Below are 23,046 nucleotides of genomic sequence, written 5' to 3' on the forward strand. Positions count from 1 at the left end.
CTGGGTGAAAAAGGTTCTCCTCAACTCCCCTCTAATCCTACTACCAATTACTTTAAATCTATGTTACCTGGTTATTGACCTCTTTGCTAAGGGAAATAGATCCTTCCTATCCACTCTATCCAGGCCCCTCATCATTTTATACACCTCAATTAAATCCATGTAGACTACATCAAATCTGCTACTCTCATCAACCCTCCTTGTCACCTCATCAGAAAATTCAGTCAAGTTAGTCAGACACGACCTTCCCTTAACAAATCCACGCTGACCGCCCTTGATTAATCCGTGCCTTTCTAAATAACAATTAATACTGTCCCTCAGATCCTACTATGGTCAAATAGCTCGCTGACGCTCATAGTCAGCAATCACACATGAATAATGGTCAATACTAGAGGCCGCTCGTCACCTCGAAGCCATATTTCAGTATCAATCACCCTCTCAGGTGAAGAGCACAGGTGATAAAGCATAATTGAATATTAAAATTACCTCAAATTATTACTGTAGCAGGCGAAAGTTAAATCAGTATTCCAGAATACTATATCCCTTAATATAAAAATATATGTTTATAATGTTAGAATTATTGATTGTTGGATGTGGTTTCATACATTGATGTAATTTAATTACCTTTGAAATTTTGTTAATAAACCTTGTGATTGAAGCAACACATCAGTTAATTTCCGTTTCTGAATAAAATCTGAGGTCCATTGCCATGTCGTTGCTTATCCACAATGTGACGACTCAGATTCAAACTGAGATTGCCGCACCCACAATGCAAAGTACCAACCACTATATGATCACCACACGCTACATGAGACCTGACATCCTAGGGCCCAAAAGTATTCTAATGTAGAACCACATTTCCTGTTGTCTGGACAGCACGACGTGATCCTAATACAAAAGCCAAATACTGCGGATGCTGGAAATCTGAAATGAAAACAGAAAATGCTGGAAATACTCAGCAGGTCAGGCAGCATCTGTGGAGAGGGAAACAGAGTTACGGTTACAAGTCGATGACCTTTCGTCAGAACTAAGTGATCCTATAGTGCTTAATACTCTGCCTTGTGGTCTTTTTAATTGGAGTGACAACATTGGGCTTTTTTTGTTTTTCAAATAAACTGTACCTTCTTCCTAACAAGAACTGAAGGATCTTTAACAAAAGACAGCCAACATGTTGAAACATTAAGAATTCTGTTCTCCCATTGGCTCATTGATATTTCATATCCTTTTATGTAATATGGTTGAAATTTTGTTCTTAAAGCAAGACTCCTATCATCGAATAAAACCTAAGGTCCATTGCCTTGTCATTGCTTTTTCCGCAATGCCGTGACTCGGATTCGAACCGAGGTTGCTGCGGCCACAACGCAGAGTACTAACCACTATACGATCACGGCGTGCTACATGGGCTCTGGTGGGCAAGCCCCCAAAATTATTCTAAAGTACAACAACAAAATAGTTTTAATTACTATTTGTGTCCAGTTCCTGTGCAGAAGAACCAGAAACTTTCCTGTTCTCCAGGCAGCACGTCATGATCCTATAGTGCTTAATACTCTGCCTTGTGGCCACACTGCACGGCTTTTTAATTGGAGGCACAGCGTTGGGCTTTGGTTTTATAATCACTGCACTTTCTTCTTAACACAAACTGAAGGATCGCTAACAATTCTGTTCTCCCATTGGCTCATTGAGCTTATCCAGTGAATAGCTAAGCCGTGCAAAACAGGAACGTTCCAGATTAGATCCTCATTTTGTGTTGTCTTAACTGGTCTCTGCCAGGGCAAGTCAGCTTCATAGAAATTTACAGCAAAGAAGGAGGCCATTCGACCCCTCGTGTCTGCGCCTGTCGAAAAAGAGCTATCCAAACTAATCCCACTTTCCAGCTCTTGGTCTGTAGCCTTGCAGTTTACGGCACTTCAAGTGCATATCCAAGTACTTTATAAATGTGATGAAGGTTTCTGCCTCTACCACCCTTTCAGGCAGTGAGTTCCAGATCCCCGCCACCCTCTGGGTGAAAAAGGTTCTCCTCAACTCCCCTCTAATCCTACTACCAATTACTTTAAATCTATGTTACCTGGTTATTGACCTCTTTGCTAAGGGAAATAGATCCTTCCTATCCACTCTATCCAGGCCCCTCATCATTTTATACACCTCAATTAAATCCATGTAGACTACATCAAATCTGCTACTCTCATCAACCCTCCTTGTCACCTCATCAGAAAATTCAGTCAAGTTAGTCAGACACGACCTTCCCTTAACAAATCCACGCTGACCGCCCTTGATTAATCCATGCCTTTCTAAATAACAATTAATACTGTCCCTCAGATCCTACTATGGTCAAATAGCTCGCTGACGCTCATAGTCAGCAATCACACATGAATAATGGCCAATACTAGAGGCCGCTCGTCACCTCGAAGCCATATTTCAGTATCAATCACCCTCTCAGGTGAAGAGCACAGGTGATAAAGCATAATTGAATATTAAAATTACCTCAAATTATTACTGTAGCAGGCGAAAGTTAAATCAGTATTCCAGAATACTATATCCCTTAATATAAAAATATATGTTTATAATGTTAGAATTATTGATTGTTGGATGTGGTTTCATACATTGATGTAATTTAATTACCTTTGAAATTTTGTTAATAAACCTTGTGATTGAAGCAACACATCAGTTAATTTCCGTTTCTGAATAAAATCTGAGGTCCATTGCCATGTCGTTGCTTATCCACAATGTGACGACTCAGATTCAAACTGAGGTTGCTGCACCCACAATGCAAAGTACCAACCACTATATGATCACCACACGCTACATGAGACCTGACATCCTAGGGCCCAAAAGTATTCTAATGTAGAACCACATTTCCTGTTGTCTGGACAGCACGACGTGATCCTAATACAAAAGCCAAATACTGCGGATGCTGGAAATCTGAAATGAAAACAGAAAATGCTGGAAATACTCAGCAGGTCAGGCAGCATCTGTGGAGAGGGAAACAGAGTTACGGTTACAAGTCGATGACCTTTCGTCAGAACTAAGTGATCCTATAGTGCTTAATACTCTGCCTTGTGGTCTTTTTAATTGGAGTGACAACATTGGGCTTTTTTTGTTTTTCAAATAAACTGTACCTTCTTCCTAACAAGAACTGAAGGATCTTTAACAAAAGACAGCCGACATGTTGAAGCATTAAGAATTCTGTTCTCCCATTGGCTCATTGATATTTCATATCCTTTTATGTAATATGGTTGAAATTTTGTTCTTAAAGCAAGACTCCTATCATCGAATAAAACCTAAGGTCCATTGCCTTGTCATTGCTTTTTCCGCAATGCCGTGACTCGGATTCGAACCGAGGTTGCTGCGGCCACAACGCAGAGTACTAACCACTATACGATCACGGCGTGCTACATGGGCTCTGGTGGGCAAGCCCCCAAAATTATTCTAAAGTACAACAACAAAATAGTTTTAATTACTATTTGTGTCCAGTTCCTGTGCAGAAGAACCAGAAACTTTCCTGTTCTCCAGGCAGCACGTCATGATCCTATAGTGCTTAATACTCTGCCTTGTGGCCACACTACACGGCTTTTTAATTGGAGGCACAGCGTTGGGCTTTGGTTTTATAATCACTGCACTTTCTTCTTAACACAAACTGAAGGATCGCTAACAATTCTGTTCTCCCATTGGCTCATTGAGCTTATCCAGTGAATAGCTAAGCCGTGCAAAACAGGAACGTTCCAGATTAGATCCTCATTTTGTGTTGTCTTAACTGGTCTCTGCCAGGGCAAGTCAGCTTCATAGAAATTTACAGCAAAGAAGGAGGCCATTCGACCCCTCGTGTCTGCGCCTGTCGAAAAAGAGCTATCCAAACTAATCCCACTTTCCAGCTCTTGGTCTGTAGCCTTGCAGTTTACGGCACTTCAAGTGCATATCCAAGTACTTTATAAATGTGATGAAGGTTTCTGCCTCTACCACCCTTTCAGGCAGTGAGTTCCAGATCCCCGCCACCCTCTGGGTGAAAAAGGTTCTCCTCAACTCCCCTCTAATCCTACCACCAATTACTTTAAATCTATGTTACCTGGTTATTGACCTCTTTGCTAAGGGAAATAGATCCTTCCTATCCACTCTATCCAGGCCCCTCATCATTTTATACACCTCAATTAAATCCATGTAGACTACATCAAATCTGCTACTCTCATCAACCCTCCTTGTCACCTCATCAGAAAATTCAGTCAAGTTAGTCAGACACGACCTTCCCTTAACAAATCCACGCTGACCGCCCTTGATTAATCCGTGCCTTTCTAAATAACAATTAATACTGTCCCTCAGATCCTACTATGGTCAAATAGCTCGCTGACGCTCATAGTCAGCAATCACACATGAATAATGGCCAATACTAGAGGCCGCTCGTCACCTCGAAGCCATATTTCAGTATCAATCACCCTCTCAGGTGAAGAGCACAGGTGATAAAGCATAATTGAATATTAAAATTACCTCAAATTATTACTGTAGCAGGCGAAAGTTAAATCAGTATTCCAGAATACTATATCCCTTAATATAAAAATATATGTTTATAATGATAGAATTATTGATTGTTGAATGTGGTTTCATACATTGATGTAATTTAATTACCTTTGAAATTTTGTTAATAAACCTTGTGATTGAAGCAACACATCAGTTAATTTCCGTTTCTGAATAAAATCTGAGGTCCATTGCCATGTCGTTGCTTATCCACAATGTGACGACTCAGATTCAAACTGAGGTTGCCGCACCCACAATGCAAAGTACCAACCACTATATGATCACCACACGCTACATGAGACCTGACATCCTAGGGCCCAAAAGTATTCTAATGTAGAACCACATTTCCTGTTGTCTGGACAGCACGACGTGATCCTAATACAAAAGCCAAATACTGCGGATGCTGGAAATCTGAAATGAAAACAGAAAATGCTGGAAATACTCAGCAGGTCAGGCAGCATCTGTGGAGAGGGAAACAGAGTTACGGTTACAAGTCGATGACCTTTCGTCAGAACTAAGTGATCCTATAGTGCTTAATACTCTGCCTTGTGGTCTTTTTAATTGGAGTGACAACATTGGGCTTTTTTTGTTTTTCAAATAAACTGTACCTTCTTCCTAACAAAAACTGAAGGATCTTTAACAAAAGACAGCCGACATGTTGAAACATTAAGAATTCTGTTCTCCCATTGGCTCATTGATATTTCATATCCTTTTATGTAATATGGTTGAAATTTTGTTCTTAAAGCAAGACTCCTATCATCGAATAAAACCTAAGGTCCATTGCCTTGTCATTGCTTTTTCCACAATGCCGTGACTCGGATTCGAACCGAGGTTGCTGCGGCCACAACGCAGAGTACTAACCACTATACGATCACGGCGTGCTACATGGGCCCTGGTGGGCAAGCTCCCAAAATTATTCTAAAGTACAACAACAAAATAGTTTTAATTACTATTTGTGTCCAGTTCCTGTGCAGAAGAACCAGAAACTTTCCTGTTCTCCAGGCAGCACGTCATGATCCTATAGTGCTTAATACTCTGCCTTGTGGCCACACTACCCGGCTTTTTAATTGGAGGCACAGCGTTGGGCTTTGGTTTTATAATCACTGCACTTTCTTCTTAACACAAACTGAAGGATCGCTAACAATTCTGTTCTCCCATTGGCTCATTGAGCTTATCCAGTGAATAGCTAAGCCGTGCAAAACAGGAACGTTCCAGATTAGATCCTCATTTTGTGTTGTCTTAACTGGTCTCTGCCAGGGCAAGTCAGCTTCATAGAAATTTACAGCAAAGAAGGAGGCCATTCGACCCCTCGTGTCTGCGCCTGTCGAAAAAGAGCTATCCAAACTAATCCCACTTTCCAGCTCTTGGTCTGTAGCCTTGCAGTTTACGGCACTTCAAGTGCATATCCAAGTACTTTATAAATGTGATGAAGGTTTCTGCCTCTACCACCCTTTCAGGCAGTGAGTTCCAGATCCCCGCCACCCTCTGGGTGAAAAAGGTTCTCCTCAACTCCCCTCTAATCCTACTACCAATTACTTTAAATCTATGTTACCTGGTTATTGACCTCTTTGCTAAGGGAAATAGATCCTTCCTATCCACTCTATCCAGGCCCCTCATCATTTTATACACCTCAATTAAATCCATGTAGACTACATCAAATCTGCTACTCTCATCAACCCTCCTTGTCACCTCATCAGAAAATTCAGTCAAGTTAGTCAGACACGACCTTCCCTTAACAAATCCACGCTGACCGCCCTTGATTAATCCATGCCTTTCTAAATAACAATTAATACTGTCCCTCAGATCCTACTATGGTCAAATAGCTCGCTGACGCTCATAGTCAGCAATCACACATGAATAATGGCCAATACTAGAGGCCGCTCGTCACCTCGAAGCCATATTTCAGTATCAATCACCCTCTCAGGTGAAGAGCACAGGTGATAAAGCATAATTGAATATTAAAATTACCTCAAATTATTACTGTAGCAGGCGAAAGTTAAATCAGTATTCCAGAATACTATATCCCTTAATATAAAAATATATGTTTATAATGTTAGAATTATTGATTGTTGGATGTGGTTTCATACATTGATGTAATTTAATTACCTTTGAAATTTTGTTAATAAACCTTGTGATTGAAGCAACACATCAGTTAATTTCCGTTTCTGAATAAAATCTGAGGTCCATTGCCATGTCGTTGCTTATCCACAATGTGACGACTCAGATTCAAACTGAGGTTGCTGCACCCACAATGCAAAGTACCAACCACTATATGATCACCACACGCTACATGAGACCTGACATCCTAGGGCCCAAAAGTATTCTAATGTAGAACCACATTTCCTGTTGTCTGGACAGCACGACGTGATCCTAATACAAAAGCCAAATACTGCGGATGCTGGAAATCTGAAATGAAAACAGAAAATGCTGGAAATACTCAGCAGGTCAGGCAGCATCTGTGGAGAGGGAAACAGAGTTACGGTTACAAGTCGATGACCTTTCGTCAGAACTAAGTGATCCTATAGTGCTTAATACTCTGCCTTGTGGTCTTTTTAATTGGAGTGACAACATTGGGCTTTTTTTGTTTTTCAAATAAACTGTACCTTCTTCCTAACAAGAACTGAAGGATCTTTAACAAAAGACAGCCGACATGTTGAAGCATTAAGAATTCTGTTCTCCCATTGGCTCATTGATATTTCATATCCTTTTATGTAATATGGTTGAAATTTTGTTCTTAAAGCAAGACTCCTATCATCGAATAAAACCTAAGGTCCATTGCCTTGTCATTGCTTTTTCCGCAATGCCGTGACTCGGATTCGAACCGAGGTTGCTGCGGCCACAACGCAGAGTACTAACCACTATACGATCACGGCGTGCTACATGGGCTCTGGTGGGCAAGCCCCCAAAATTATTCTAAAGTACAACAACAAAATAGTTTTAATTACTATTTGTGTCCAGTTCCTGTGCAGAAGAACCAGAAACTTTCCTGTTCTCCAGGCAGCACGTCATGATCCTATAGTGCTTAATACTCTGCCTTGTGGCCACACTACACGGCTTTTTAATTGGAGGCACAGCGTTGGGCTTTGGTTTTATAATCACTGCACTTTCTTCTTAACACAAACTGAAGGATCGCTAACAATTCTGTTCTCCCATTGGCTCATTGAGCTTATCCAGTGAATAGCTAAGCCGTGCAAAACAGGAACGTTCCAGATTAGATCCTCATTTTGTGTTGTCTTAACTGGTCTCTGCCAGGGCAAGTCAGCTTCATAGAAATTTACAGCAAAGAAGGAGGCCATTCGACCCCTCGTGTCTGCGCCTGTCGAAAAAGAGCTATCCAAACTAATCCCACTTTCCAGCTCTTGGTCTGTAGCCTTGCAGTTTACGGCACTTCAAGTGCATATCCAAGTACTTTATAAATGTGATGAAGGTTTCTGCCTCTACCACCCTTTCAGGCAGTGAGTTCCAGATCCCCGCCACCCTCTGGGTGAAAAAGGTTCTCCTCAACTCCCCTCTAATCCTACCACCAATTACTTTAAATCTATGTTACCTGGTTATTGACCTCTTTGCTAAGGGAAATAGATCCTTCCTATCCACTCTATCCAGGCCCCTCATCATTTTATACACCTCAATTAAATCCATGTAGACTACATCAAATCTGCTACTCTCATCAACCCTCCTTGTCACCTCATCAGAAAATTCAGTCAAGTTAGTCAGACACAACCTTCCCTTAACAAATCCACGCTGACCGCCCTTGATTAATCCGTGCCTTTCTAAATAACAATTAATACTGTCCCTCAGATCCTACTATGGTCAAATAGCTCGCTGACGCTCATAGTCAGCAATCACACATGAATAATGGCCAATACTAGAGGCCGCATGTCACCTCGAAGCCATATTTCAGTATCAATCACCCTCTCAGGTGAAGAGCACAGGTGATAAAGCATAATTGAATATTAAAATTACCTCAAATTATTACTGTAGCAGGCGAAAGTTAAATCAGTATTCCAGAATACTATATCCCTTAATATAAAAATATATGTTTATAATGTTAGAATTATTGATTGTTGAATGTGGTTTCATACATTGATGTAATTTAATTACCTTTGAAATTTTGTTAATAAACCTTGTGATTGAAGCAACACATCAGTTAATTTCCGTTTCTGAATAAAATCTGAGGTCCATTGCCATGTCGTTGCTTATCCACAATGTGACGACTCAGATTCAAACTGAGGTTGCCGCACCCACAATGCAAAGTACCAACCACTATATGATCACCACACGCTACATGAGGCCTGACATCCTAGGGCCCAAAAGTATTCTAATGTAGAACCACATTTCCTGTTGTCTGGACAGCACGACGTGATCCTAATACAAAAGCCAAATACTGCGGATGCTGGAAATCTGAAATGAAAACAGAAAATGCTGGAAATACTCAGCAGGTCAGGCAGCATCTGTGGAGAGGGAAACAGAGTTACGGTTACAAGTCGATGACCTTTCGTCAGAACTAAGTGATCCTATAGTGCTTAATACTCTGCCTTGTGGTCTTATTAATTGGAGTGACAACATTGGGCTTTTTTTGTTTTTCAAATAAACTGTACCTTCTTCCTAACACAAACTGAAGGATCTTTAACAAAAGACAGCCGACATGTTGAAACATTAAGAATTCTGTTCTCCCATTGGCTCACTGATATTTCATATTCTTTTATGTAATATGGTTGAAGTTTTGTTCTTAAAGCAAGACTCCTATCATCGAATAAAACCTAAGGTCCATTGCCTTGTCATTGCTTTTTCCACAATGCCGTGACTCGGATTCGAACCGAGGTCGCTGCGGCCACAATGCAGAGTACTAACCACTATACGATCACGGCATGCTACATGGGCCCTTGTGGGCAAACTCACAAAATTATTCTAAAGTACAACAACAAAATAGTTTTAATTACTATTTGTGTCCAGTTCCTGTGCAGAAGAACCAGAAACTTTCCTGTTCTCCAGGCAGCACGTCATGATCCTATCGTGCTTAATACTCTGCCCTGTGGCTACACTACCCGGCTTTTTAATTGGAGGCACAGCGTTGGGCTTTGGTTTTATAATCACTGCACTTTCTTCTTAACACAAACTGAAGGATCGCTAACAATTCTGTTCTCCCATTGGCTCATTGAGCTTATCCAGTGAATAGCTGAGCCGTGCAAAACAGGAACGTTCCAGATTCGATCCTCATTTTGTGTTGTCTTAACTGGTCTCTGCCAGGGCAAGTCAGCTTCATAGAAATTTACAGCAAAGAAGGAGGCCATTCGACCCCTCGTGTCTGCGCCTGTCAAAAAAGAGCTATCCAAACTAATCCCACTTTCCAGCTGTAGCCTTGCAGTTTACGGCACTTCAAGTGCATATCCAAATACTTTTTAAATGTGATGAGGGTTTCTGCCTCTACCACCCTTTCAGGCAGTGAGTTCCAGACCCCCGCCACCCTCTGGGTGAAAAAGGCTCTCCTCAACTCCCCTCAAATCCTTCTACCAATTACTTTAAATCTATGTTACCTGGTTATCGACCTTTGCTAAGGGAAATAGGTCCTTCCTATCCAGGCCCCTCATCATTTTATACACCTCAATTAAATCCATGTAGAGTACATCAAATCCGCTACCCTCATCAACCCTCCTTGTTAGCTATTCAGAAAATTCAGTCAAGTTAGTCAGATACAACCTTCCCTTAACAAATCCATGCTGACTGCCCTTGATTAATCCATGCCTTTCTAAATAACGATTGATACTGTCCCTCAGAATCCTACTGCGGTCAAATAGCTCGCTGACGCTCATAGTCAGCAATCACACATGAATAATGGGCAATACTCCTCCTCCTTAGGCAGTCCCTCGGAACTGAGGATGACTTGCTTCCACACTAAAAATGGCTTCTCAGGTGACTGATGAGTCCAATGCGGGACCTGCAGTCCGCATTGCCAGACCAGGAGCCAATGTAGGTCAGTGACCACAGGGGTGAACGGGACTTAGTGCGAATTAGGATACGGACAGCAGAGTTTTGGATGAGCTCAAGTTTATGTAGGGTGGAGATGGGAGGCAGGGCAGGAGTGCATTGGAAAGTCAGTGGGAAGGCAGTCCATTTGACTTCTTCTCCATGTACTGATTTGCCAGTAGACCTATCAATAAAACCGAATACCTCTCCTTCTCCGTGGGGTGTGGGTTTAAAGAAAACATTTCCAGTTATTCTCAAAATAAAAGTGAGTCGTCCTTCCTTAATGCGCCTGTTATTAGACAACTGACCCTAAGCTTCTCAGTTTGAAATAGACTGCGAGCCAGGACATTCCACACATTGACCTGCCTGGGTTGTTACACAGCTTCAATGCCTGGCCCATTAGAACATTAATTCCTTTGCCTAAGTGGCTTGCGCCTGTGGCATTTTAAACATGCCCAAATTTGTTTTGCTTTAAATTACGTTTTTAAATAACTCTTTTTCAAATCCTTTAAAAAAAAACACATTGACACTGTTGCAAGTGTATATATGTGCATTTTGCGTGAGGAAAAGATCAAGCTTGACTGTCAAGTCTCCCATCGTCATATATCCAGAACACTTACAGCCAGTGCTGACATAAATAATGGGCACCCTGGGACCAGGCCTCAGCAGCAGCCAAAACCTTGCAGAATATTAAAAAGTGGAATGTTTATGATTTAATTATACATTCATTCTGAAGCAAGTCCGGGATACTTTTATTTATTTCTGCCATAAATCTTGTGATTGACCACGTTACTTCATACTTGCTTAATGAATAAAATTAGAACCCAATGCCGTGTCATTGCTTTTTCCGCAATGCCGTGACTCGGATTCGAACCGAGGTTGCTGCGGCCACAACGCAGAGTACTAACCACTATACGATCACGGCGTGCTACATGGGCCATGGGACAGAAAGTTGAAAATCCACCTCAAATACAACAACCCGGAAATCTTGACCTGTGAAAGAGGTGCTGTCACTAAACAGCACGATAAATAACCGCTTTCACATATAATGGTCTCCTGATTTCGCAGTGAGTTTGTGGCGGCCCCTTTCCGGATCGGAGCTTACTTTTATTTTTTGCAGAAACGCGGGCCGGGCCCATTTCAAGGCCCTTCCACACTCTGCGCCCGGGGGTAACACTGCAGTCCCAGAGTCGGAGCAAAGTCGGTTTAGATTTGATGTTGCTGCTCTCGTTGCCGGGAAGAGCACTGCTAAGATACAGGCTTAGTTTGCACGATTTATAGAATCAGGCGATTGTTTCCCAATGAGATCGATCATTGCAAACATTTAAACACACTGCCCATGGCTTTGGGAGCTTGAGTGTTCTGCTGAATAAAATTAAAATATCTCTCTGTGCACAGGAGGTGTATCAACAATCTCCATGTTAAAACCACCAAAAGTTACTCAATCCTTAATTGCCACCTCTAACTTTAAAAAACTTGAAAGCCTAGTTTAATAAAATCAGCTCAGTAGCCGCCAAAATGAGACACAGGTCACTAATTATGATCAGTACGGCTCTTTGCCACTTTACTGAAACATATACAAAAACAATTTTCTGTACGCTTCTAATGCTACAAGTTACTAAGTATTTTTAGAGAAATGTACCAAACTGAACAATATTGCTTAATTCATGGACCAGACTGAGTGAGAAGGGTTAAATAAATTACTCCACAGTTCAAGAGAAGCTCAATAAGACAGTAACAGATTACCAGTTCTCCTAATTCTATGAATACAAGCAATTATTATTAACATTAGTGATGATTTTGCTGTAGGAGAAGAATTTTTCACAACTGTTTCGTTCAGTACTGTTACAATAGTATAACTGTTTGAATATATACAGTACAAGAAACATTAATAATAAAATGGTTAACTACACATTTTCTTCAAAAAAAAGTCAGCAATTCATTAATTAATCCACCTGTAACATGGAAATATGAAATAACAACAGAAAATGCTGGAACAACTCAGCAGGCCAGGCAACATCCGTGGAGAGAGAAATAGAGTCAACGTTTCAGGTCGGAACCCTTTGACTCTATTTCTCTCTCCACGGATGTTGCCTGGCCTGCTGAGTTTTTCCAGCATTTTCTGTTGTTATTTCGGATTTCCAGCATCTGCAGTATTTTGCTATCGTACATGGAAATATATCGTACATGGAAATATGACCCTGATAACAAGCTGAACTAACACAGCCTAGAATGAGACCTAGATTCCGAAGGTCATGTGTTTATTACTAACCAGTAAACTGGCTCAAAACAAGACACTCAGCCTATTTTTTTATGAATTCAGATAGATTTTATTTTACATTTATTTTTGACCGGGGACGAGATAAGGTTCCAAAGTCGATGCACACCCTCCAGTACCTCACTCAAGTGGACTAGACAGTCAGTGTCAACAGGCTATGTGACTGTGGAGTCATTAGAGCTGCAACAGATCCTGTCGCCTCCCAACCTCCACAATTTTGCATTTTGCTACACTGGTTTCAACGCCACAAGTTTAAAATTCTCATCTTTGTGTTTAAATCTGTCCGTGCCTTCATCTCTCCCTATTTCTGTAACCTCCTCCTGCACTACAGCCCCCTTCCCGAACTCTCCATTCCTCTCACTTCAGCCTCTTAAGCATCCACCCCTTTGTTCCCAGCATTTGTGGCTGTGCCTTCAGCCTCCTAAGTCCCATGGTCCTTCCCTAAACCCCTCTGCCTCTTCAGCTTAAAGGAGCTGCATAGAAATAGCAATCAACAGCAGGGATCCTGGACGATTTTCCCCTCCCTACCCCAGGGTATTGAGGCCAATTGTATTATTCCTATTGCACCCAGCTAATTCAGAACCAACGAGGGATTAAATACGCAGTTTTCCAGGTCTGTATCGTTTAGTTACACACTGCCTTTACCAATCAAACTATTGGGGAAGCTATATCATTTAAAATGTTGCAAATGACTAACAACTGGCAAAATTAATCAACTTTATTTTGTATCATCTATACTTGTGGTGAAGCACAGTCCATAAATTATTTAAAAAGGGAGTTAGATTTTTTGCTTGAGAAAGAGAAAAATGATAGGTTGTGGGAGGGAGTAGGAGTGTGACTTCAGACCAGGTTGCTCAATGAGAGAATAACAATAGTACAGACTTGATGGGCCAAACAGCCTGTTTTTGTGCTGTAATAGTTTGCAATTCTATGATAATTGTTTCATATGCAAATTATTCAGTACTATTAGGTGTGGGGATATACAAACATTTACAGAGACAGCTTAATACTAAGTCCATGTCTTTCTCAATAAAAATAATACTTATACAGTAAATCCAAAGTCCAAGCCTAGCCTTAATACAGAATCCTCAAATGCAAGATTCCCACCTTTCTTTAGGATTTTTTTCACCTTGGTGTGGTTGCCCTCTCTAACAAATTGATGCAACTGTGACCCTGAGGTATCAGCCTTCACTGAACCAAGTTGTACGGGACAGGGCACAAGGAGTGGTACCAGGTGAGACATCCTAAAACAAGTCAAACAAAAAGTAGGAACTCAGTATAAAATTAATTTACAATCAATGCTTGACATCTGGAATTCTTATATGAAAACTAAAAAAAAACACTGCAATTTGCTTCATAAATGTCTTTAATATTGACAGTAGATCTGTGAAACATCTTCATGTGGTGGTAGAAGTTTGGAACTCTCTTCCGCAAACGGCTAGGTCAATTGTTAATTTTAAATCCGAGATTGATAGATTTTTGTTAACCAAAGGTATTAAGGGATATGGGCCAAAGTCGGGTATATGGAGTTAGGTCACAGATCAGCCATGATCTCACTGAATGGCAGAACAGGCTCGAGGGGCTGAATGGCCTCTTCCTGTTCCTATGTTCCATCTGCACCGACCTCCACCCCCCCCCCCCCGCCCCCTGATCCTCCTCCTCCCCGGGACTCTCTGCCTCTCCCTCCTCCTCCCCGGGACTCTCTGCCTCTCCCTCCTCCTCCCCGGGACTCTCTGCCTCTCCCCCCTCCTCCCCGGGACCCTCTGCCCCCCTCCCCCTCCTCCTCCCTGGGACCCTCTGCGCACCCCCCCTTCCCTGGGACCCTCTGCCCCCCCCCTCCCATCTCCCTCCTCCCTGGGACTCTCTGCCTCTCCCCCCTCCTCCCCGGGACTCTCTGCCTCTCCCTCCTCCTCCCCGGGACTCTCTGCCTCTCCCCCCTCCTCACCGGGACCCTCTGCCTCTGCTCCCTGGGACCCTCTGCCCCCCTCCCCCTCCTCCTCCCTGGGACCCTCTGCGCACCCCCCCTTCCCTGGGACCCTCTGCCCCCACCCTCCCATCTCCCTCCTCCCTGGGACTCTCTGCCTCTCCCCCCTCCTCCCCGGGACCCTCTGCCTCTCCCCCCTCCTCCCCGGGACCCTCTGCCTCTCCCCCCTCCTCCCCGGGACCCTCTGCCTCTCCCCCCTCCTCCCCGGGACCCTCTGCCTCTCCTCCCTGGGACCCTCTGCCCCCCTCCCCCTCCTCCTCCCTGGGACCCTCTGCGCACCCTCCCTTCCCCGGGACCCTCTGCCCCCACCCTCCTATCTCCCTCCTCCTCGGGACTCTCTGCCTCTCCCTCCTCCTCCCCGGGACCCTCTGCCTCTCCCCCCTCCTCCCCGGGACCCTCTGCCTCTCCCCCCTCCTCCCCGGGACCCTCTGCCTCTCCCCCCTCCTCCCCGGGACCCTCTGCCTCTCCCCCCTCCTCCCCGGGACCCTCTGCCTCTCCTCCCTGGGACCCTCTGCCCCCCTCCCCCTCGGGACCCTCTGCGCACCCTCCCTTCCCCGGGACCCTCTGCCCCCACCCTCCTATCTCCCTCCTCCCCGGGACTCTCTGCCTCTCCCTCCTCCTCCCCGGGACCCTCTGCCTCTCCCCCCTCCTCCCCGGGACCCTCTGCCTCTCCCCCCTCCTCCCCATCGGGACCCTCTGCCTCTCCCCCCTCCTCCCCGGGACCCTCTGCCTCTCCCCCCTCCTCCCCGGGACCCTCTGCCTCTCCTCCCTGGGACCCTCTGCCCCCCCCCCTTCCCCGGGGCCCTCTGCTCCCCCCCTTCCCCGGGGCCCTCTGCTCCCACCCTCCCATCTCCCCCCTCCCGCCATTTTCCGGCCCCTCTCCCGCCTCCAACCGTCGAAGTCGACGATTCAAAGCCGGGTTTTACATCAGATTTTGTCAACAGATAACGGCAGTTATTATATTTATTGATTGATTTTACCTCAATGCACGCTCTGCTTTCCGATTTTTAAAATATATATATTTGGTTTTTCTTTTTAAATGACTTGACGTCGCTGCCCGGGGCAACGGCACGAGGACCGGTGCACACTCCCGCGGCTACGGGCAGAGCGCGGGGCCAAATCGCGCCCCCTCCCGCGTCACCTCCTGACCGGCCTGGCGCGCTCCCCCTAGCGGCTGCTTCCAACCACGTTCCATAGCATTGCAAGCGCTGCTCTGGATGTCCCACATGCTGCTAACTCTCCTTTTCTTAAAGTTATTTTTGTTGGTTCATTGCAAATCATTCTTCAGAAGCAGATTCTACCTAGCACTCCACTGAAACTGTTCCAGTTTGAAAGTTTTCCTTCTGGTCTTCTTTTGGACATTTAACCCACCCAGTCCATTAAAGGCCATTGCAAAAAGGCCCAGTGCAGTAACAGGAATGGTGAAACTGGACTGGCTCCCATACTTTTCTTCGCCAGTATACTCAGGTGCTCGCAAGATAAAAGGCGATCTTGCATATGCATAGCACCTTTCATGCCCCCAGTATGTCACAAAGTGCTTCAAGGCCAATTAATTACTTTTAAGAGTGTAGTTACCGTTGTTATAGAGCCAATGGTGCACAGCAAGGTCCCACAAACAGCAATTAGACAATGACCAATTAATTGGTTTGTGTCATGGTGGTTGGGGGACAAATGTACTTGGAAAACTCCTTGCTCTTCTTCAAACAGTGCCATGGGATCTATAATATCTATAAGGAAAGGCAGATAAGGCCTCAGTTTAGAGAAAGAAATCTGCCGTCCTTACCCGGTCTGGGCCTACATGTGACTCCAGACCCACAGTGTTAAATCTGGATATCTTTAGGTAGTGTGTCCTTCAAATAATCGACAGAGGTTGCAGATAACAAACAACAGGTGTTTACTGGATGAGGGTTGCTCTAAAACTAAACAGTACAGCGCCCTACTCAGGGTATATATACAGGTGTGGTCGCTGCCGGTACTACAGTATACAGGAGCTGTAAAAGTAGTTCTCCCCTTAAAGGTACATACACTACAATTCCTCCCCTTTAGATTAACAGTACCATAACATTCATTTAACAATTAACACTTTTAACATGCAACATTAACTGAAAATAGTCCATTTATAAATTCAGTCTTTGGGGCGGCTTCCTGATCCTTTCTGGATAGCGCCTTTCCTGAGTGTCTTGCTCTTGGTGCGGAGGCGATTCTGGCCCCCTGTCGTCGGTTGGTTCATCAGCTTCCGATACTACTGTTTCTGGGGTAGATGCTACCTGTGTGTTGGGTTCATTACCAGGTACGCGAGACATGGGGTTGACTCGTTCCTGTGACGCTAGGATCTGGTCGACATGGCGTCTCACAATGTTCTCCCCAACATCCACTGTGTACATTAGTGGCCCCTGCCATGTGCATATCGTTCCTGGTTGCCATTTCTCTGTTCGGTAGTCGCAGGCCAAGACTGGTTGCCCTACATTGAAGCTCCTTGTCGGCTTCTCACTGATGTGCTGGAATTGCTTATTCTCAACATCTCTTCGTACATTTGGTCTGAGCAAATCCAGACGAGATCTCAACCTTCGGTTAAAGAACATCATGGCCGGGGTCTGGTTGGTAACTGCATGTGTCGCATTTCTGTAGGCTAACAGGAAATTGTCCACCTTATGCTGCAGTGGAATGTCGTCATCGCACATGGCCCTTACTGCCTTTTTAAAGGTTTGTACGAACCTCTCAGCCAATCCATTTGTGGCTGGATGATACGGGGCGGATGTGTAATGCTTTACCCCATTCCTTTTCATAAATTTCTGAAACTCTTCGGACACAAACTGTGGTCCGTTATCAGAGCAAATCTGCTCTGGCAAGCCGTTCCTGGCAAATATGGTCCGTAGGACTGCAATCGTTTTCTCCGTGGTGGTGGACGACATTTTGATCACCTCAGGCCATTTCGAGTGCGCATCCACGGCTACTAAAAACATTGAGTCCATGAATGGACCAGCAAAATCAATATGCACCCGTTGCCATGGAGAGGAGGGCCACTCCCATGGGTGTAGAGGGGCATGTGGTGGTGCATTGTGGACCTTCTGGCATCCTGAGCAGCTCTTTGTCAGGTCCTCGATTTGCTGATCAAACCCCGGCCACCACACATAAGCCCTAGCAAGGCTTTTCATTTTCACCCCTCCCAGATGGCCTTCGTGAAGCTCATTGAGCACTCTCTCCCTTAACTTGGGTGGAATTACCACTCGGGATCCACACATCAAGGTCCCCTGGCATACTGACAGCTGTTCTCTTCTGGATGAGAATGCTGGCAACAGTGAGTCATCATGTGTTGGCCATCCCTTCACCGTCAAATCATATACCCGAGACAGTGTTGGGTCATTTCGGGTCTCCTTCTCTATATCCGCGTTAGTTACTGGCAAGCGTTCAATTATAGACGAATAAAATATTTCGACAGGATCCACTGCTGGTGCTTCCTCCGTAGTAGGCAGTGGCAGGCGCGATAGCCCATCAGCATTTCCATGCTGTTTCGTGCCCTTATACTCTATTTCATATTGGTCCGCCCCTAGAAAAAGGGACCATCTTTGTAGCCGTTGCGCAGTCATCACCGGAACGCCCTTCTTTGGATTAAAGATGGAGACCAGTGGTTGGTGGTCAGTCAGCAAGGTGAACTTCTGCCCGTGCAGATAGTGGTTGAACTTTTTCACTCCCCACACTAGGCTGAGGGCCTCCCTGTCAATTTGGGCGTAGTTACGCTCGGTTGAGGTTAGTGACCGAGATGCAAAGGCTACTGGCCTCTCCAAGCCGTCCGGGAATTTGTGCGACAGCACCGCTCCAATACCATAGGGTGCTGCATCACACGCCAACTGAATTGGTAGTGCTGGGTTGAAATGAGCCAACACCTCTTTTGATGTGATCAATTCTTTGCACTTCTGGAAAGCTCATTTACATTCGTCATTCCACTTCCATGGTACCCCCGTTTGCAGTAGGGTGTTCAGTGGGTGTAGTACTGTAGACAAATTCGGCAAGAACTTATGGTAGTAGTTCACCAGCCCGAGGAACGACCTCAGTTGTGACACATTTTCCGGTGCTGGAGCCTTGACTACTGCCTCAATCTTTTCAGGGGACTTATGTAACCCCTCTTCATCAATAACGTGGCCACAATACGAGATCTGCTTCTGGAAAAACTCGCATTTGTGGCGATTAGCTCGGAGTCCATATTCCTTCAATCTGGTGAGCACCTGCTCCAGGTTGGCGAGGTGATCACTGTCATTTTCGCCCGTGACCAGGATGTCGTCCAGATAACACTGGGTCCCTGGAATCCCTTGCAGGACTTGATCCATTGCCCTTTGCCAAATAGCCGGAGCTGATGCTACCCCGAACACCAGCCGGTTGTATTGGTAGAGACCTTTATGAGTGTTGATCATGAGGTACTGTTTCGAGGCTTCTTCTACCTCCATTTGCAGGTACGCCTGGGCCAGATCAATCTTAGTGAAGCATTTTCCTCCAGATAGCGAGGCGAAAATATCTTCAATCCGCGGAAGCGGATATTGTACCATGTGAAGGACTGGGTTCGCTGTCACCTTAAAGTCCCCACAGATGCGAATCTTCTTTGGTTCCTCAGGCGTATTACTCAACGGCCTCTTCATTACAGGAACGATGGGTGTAGCCCACTCGCTCCAGTCCACTTTGGACAGTACTCCAGAACGTTCCAAACCTTCCAGCTCTGCTTCGACGGCTGGGCGGATCGCATAAGGCACCGGTCTGGCCTTAAAAAACTTTGGGCTTGCATTTTCCTCTATTTTGATCGTCGCTGTTATGCCTTTTAGTGTTCTGAGTCCCTCCTGGAACACTTCTTGTGCGTCAGTTAGCATTTTTGACAGTCGTCCAGGTGTGATGTCATCATCCTTTTTGGCATCTACCGTCAGTGCTTGTATGGAATGCCAATCTAACTGTATCTTCCGAATCCATTCACGTCCTAGTAGTGGTGGTCCTCCATCTGGCAATACATATAGGTCCATTTTTGGTGTTTCCTTGCCGTTGTATATCATGTTCACCCTTATTTTTCCTTTGGGGTAGACTTTTTGCCCCGTGTACGTCTTCAAGACAATCTCTGTATCTCTCAAGGGTATATGTGAGAATAGCCGCTTGTAGTCCCTTCGGTTTATGACTGTTAGGGCTGATCCTGTGTCCAATTCCATTTTCACTTGGACTCCGTCTATCTTGAGCGTGACCCAGATAGTTTGGTGATCCTCCATTTTGGTTACATTATGTAGTTTCAGACAACCCAGCTCCTTGCTTCCGGAGTCTGTATCACTTTTCTGTTCGTCTGAACTACTCTCCGTCAACTTATGTACCTTTTTGTACTTCTCCTGTGGAGGTTTCTTGCTGCTGGTTTTCTTTCCCGACCTGCAGACTCTTATTATGTGTCCTACTTTTCCACACTGTCTGCACACTTGGTCCTTGAACCAACAATCCTTATGGTCGTGTGTTGTTCTGCCGCAGCGATAACACTTCACTGCTCCATATGACATTTCATTTGTGCCATATTCTTGCGGTCTCCGTTGTATCTCTGCAGCGCCCCGTGCGGCTGCTTCGTGTGATACTGCCATGTTGAAAGCCTTGTCCAGCGTAAGATCCTTTTCTGATAGAAGCCGTTTCTGGGTTCCTTCACTTTGAAGCCCACACACAAGCTTGTCCCTTAAAGTATCTGCTAGTCCCGTTCCAAACTGGCAGTGTTTCGATAGCTTGCGCAGTTCCGTTAAATACTCAGCATTACTTTTGTCTTTATGCTGGTTCCTTTTGTGAAACTTAAATCTTTCTGCTATCAGCAGCGGTGTGGGGTTTAAGTGGTCCTGTAGGATTGCCACTATGCTTTCAAAATCCTTTTCCACGGGCTTCTCTGGGGTGACTAGGTTTCGCAGTAAGCCGTACGTTTTTGCACCCATGGAATTCAACAATACCAGTGCTTTCCTGGCATCTGGCACTTCATTCACCTTGCAGTACACTTCTATGCGTTCTACATATGTTGCCCAATCTTCGACTTCATTGTCGAACGCTGTGACCCTGCCACTCTTCTGCATCCCTGGGTGTGGTTAGACTGGCTAAAAATGGTGTCTCCCGCGCTCTCCCTTCTTCTCCGCTGGCTCAAAATGGCGTCTCCCGCGCTCTCCCTTCTTCTCCGCTGGCTCAAAATGGCATCTCCCGCGCTTCCCTTTCTTCTCCGCTGCGGCCCAAATGGCGTGTCCCGCGCTTTCTTTTCTTCCCCCGCGGACGCTACTCAGCCCTTGAAACCGGCCGCGCTCTGCGCGTTTTCATGCGCGCTTCTCTCGTTGACGCCACTCGGTCTTCAACCCCGGCTGTGCCCTGCACGCTACACCCTCTCTCGTTGACGCCGCTCGGTCTTCAACCCCAGCTGCGCCCTGTGCGCTTTACCCTCTCTCTTACCCATCGACGCTGCTCTGCCTTTTTCTGTGCCATCGGTCGGCTCCCGCTGCCGCTGTCCGGGAAGGGTCTGCGCCGTACCTGCTGCCAGCCCGCTGCGCTGGATCGTTGCGGCTGGAGAACCAAGCCCAGCTCTCTACAGCCTCCTCTGCGATGCTCAAGTTCTCCCTGGATGGTCGACGCCCGCACTGGTGGAATTGGCCTTCTTCTTCAGAGTTGCAGGTAGGTTCGAAACGACTCGTCGCCACTGTTAAATCTGGATATCTTTAGGTAGTGTGTCCTTCAAATAATCGACAGAGGCTGCAGATAACAAACGACAGGTGTTTACTGGATGAGGGTTGCTCTAAAACTAAACAGTACAGCGCCCTACTCAGGGTATATATACAGGTGTGGTCACTGCCGGTACTACAGTATACAGGAGCTGTAAAAGTAGTTACACACAGAACTCAGAAACCCCACAGTGCAGATAGAGGCCATTTCGGCCCATCGAGCCTGCACCGACACATATCCCACCCGATCCCCCTAACCCCTACACCAACACATATCCCACCCTATCCCCGTAACCCCACGTATTTAATCCCCCTAACACTAAGGGTCAATTTATCATAGCCAATCATCCTAACCCGCACATCTTTGGACTGTGGGAGGAAACCGGAGCACCCGGAGGAAACCCACGCAAACACGGGGAGAATGTGCAAACTCCACACAGACAGTCACCTGAGGCCGGATTCGAACCTGGGTCCCTGGCGCTGTGAGGCAACAGTGCTAACCACTATGCCACCGTCCCCTTAAAGGTACATACACTACACACAGCAATCTGGTTGACTCTTAACTGCCCCTCTGAAATGGCTGAGCCAGCCACTCAGTTGTATAAGGCGGCTCACCACACCCTGCCCGCGAGGAGCAATTAGGGATGGGCAGTAAATGCTGGCCTTGCCAGCGACGCCCACATCCCGTGAATGAATAAATAAATTAAAAAGTTTAACATCTCATCTGATAGCACCACTTAACAATGCATAATTCCCTCAGTACTGCATTGAAGTATCAGCCTCGATTATGTGCTCAAGCTCTGGAATGGAGCTTGAACCCTTGGTGTTCTGAGTTAGAAGCAAGAGTGTTCCTACCGAGCCAAGCTGACACCCTGGGCCTATACTTTCTGAGGTTTAGAAGAATGAGAGGTGATCTCATTGAAACGCATAAGATTCTGAGGGGGATTGACAGGGGAGATGCTGAGAGGTTGTTTCCCCCTGGCTGGAGAGTCTAGAACTCGGGGGCACAGTCTCAGGATAAGGGGTCGGCCATTTAAGGCCAAGATAAGGAAGAATTTCTTCACTCAGGGGGTTGTGAATCTTTGGAATTCTCTACCCCAGAGGGCTGTGGATGTTGAATCGTTGAGTATATTCAAGGTTGAGATAGATAGATTTTTGGACTCTAGGGGAATCCAGGGATATGGAGATCGGGTGGAAAAGTGGAGTTGAGGTCGATGATCAGCCATGATCTTATTGAATGGCGGAGCAGGTTTGAGGGGCTGTATGGCCTACTCCTGCTCCTAATTCTTATGTTCTTATGAACACTCCTTATCAGATCCATCATTTCAAATACATTGAGATAATAGACAGCATAACCCATAATTAGAAAGGTACTTGTGTAGATTAGGTAGCTATCAAATAGCACATAGAAACATAGATACATAGAAGATAGGAGCAGGAGTAGGCCATTCGGCCCCTCGAGCCTGCTCCGCCATTCAATGAGATCATGGCTGATCATCCAAATTCAGTACCCTGTCCCTGCCTTCTCCCCATATCCCTTGATCCCTTTAGCCTTAAGAAATATATCCAACTCTTTCTTGAATATATTTAATGAACTGGCCTCCACCGCCCTCTGTGGCAGAGAA

General features: G+C 45.4%; 6 non-coding genes across 6 annotated transcripts; all 6 read right to left on the reverse strand.

Moving 5' to 3' along the window:
- Window positions 1-1,316: 1,316 nt before the first annotated feature.
- Window positions 1,317-1,388, reverse strand: trnah-gug (transfer RNA histidin (anticodon GUG)). The gene has a single exon. It is a non-coding gene; the product is annotated as a tRNA-His (tRNA).
- Window positions 1,389-3,311: 1,923 nt separating this feature from the next.
- trnah-gug (transfer RNA histidin (anticodon GUG)) lies at window positions 3,312-3,383 on the reverse strand. Its single transcript has one exon. It is a non-coding gene; the product is annotated as a tRNA-His (tRNA).
- Window positions 3,384-5,306: 1,923 nt separating this feature from the next.
- Window positions 5,307-5,378, reverse strand: trnah-gug (transfer RNA histidin (anticodon GUG)). Its single transcript has one exon. It is a non-coding gene; the product is annotated as a tRNA-His (tRNA).
- Window positions 5,379-7,301: 1,923 nt separating this feature from the next.
- On the reverse strand, window positions 7,302-7,373 carry trnah-gug (transfer RNA histidin (anticodon GUG)). Its single transcript has one exon. It is a non-coding gene; the product is annotated as a tRNA-His (tRNA).
- A 1,923-nt stretch (window positions 7,374-9,296) lies between these two features.
- Window positions 9,297-9,368, reverse strand: trnah-gug (transfer RNA histidin (anticodon GUG)). The gene has a single exon. It is a non-coding gene; the product is annotated as a tRNA-His (tRNA).
- A 1,949-nt stretch (window positions 9,369-11,317) lies between these two features.
- Window positions 11,318-11,389, reverse strand: trnah-gug (transfer RNA histidin (anticodon GUG)). Its single transcript has one exon. It is a non-coding gene; the product is annotated as a tRNA-His (tRNA).
- Between the last annotated feature and the right edge of the window lie 11,657 nt (window positions 11,390-23,046).

Source organism: Somniosus microcephalus, chromosome 22 (assembly GCF_052327205.1).
Source record: "Somniosus microcephalus isolate GS21.2 chromosome 22, FLI_Smic_1.0, whole genome shotgun sequence".
NCBI classification, from domain to species: domain Eukaryota; kingdom Metazoa; phylum Chordata; class Chondrichthyes; order Squaliformes; family Somniosidae; genus Somniosus; species Somniosus microcephalus.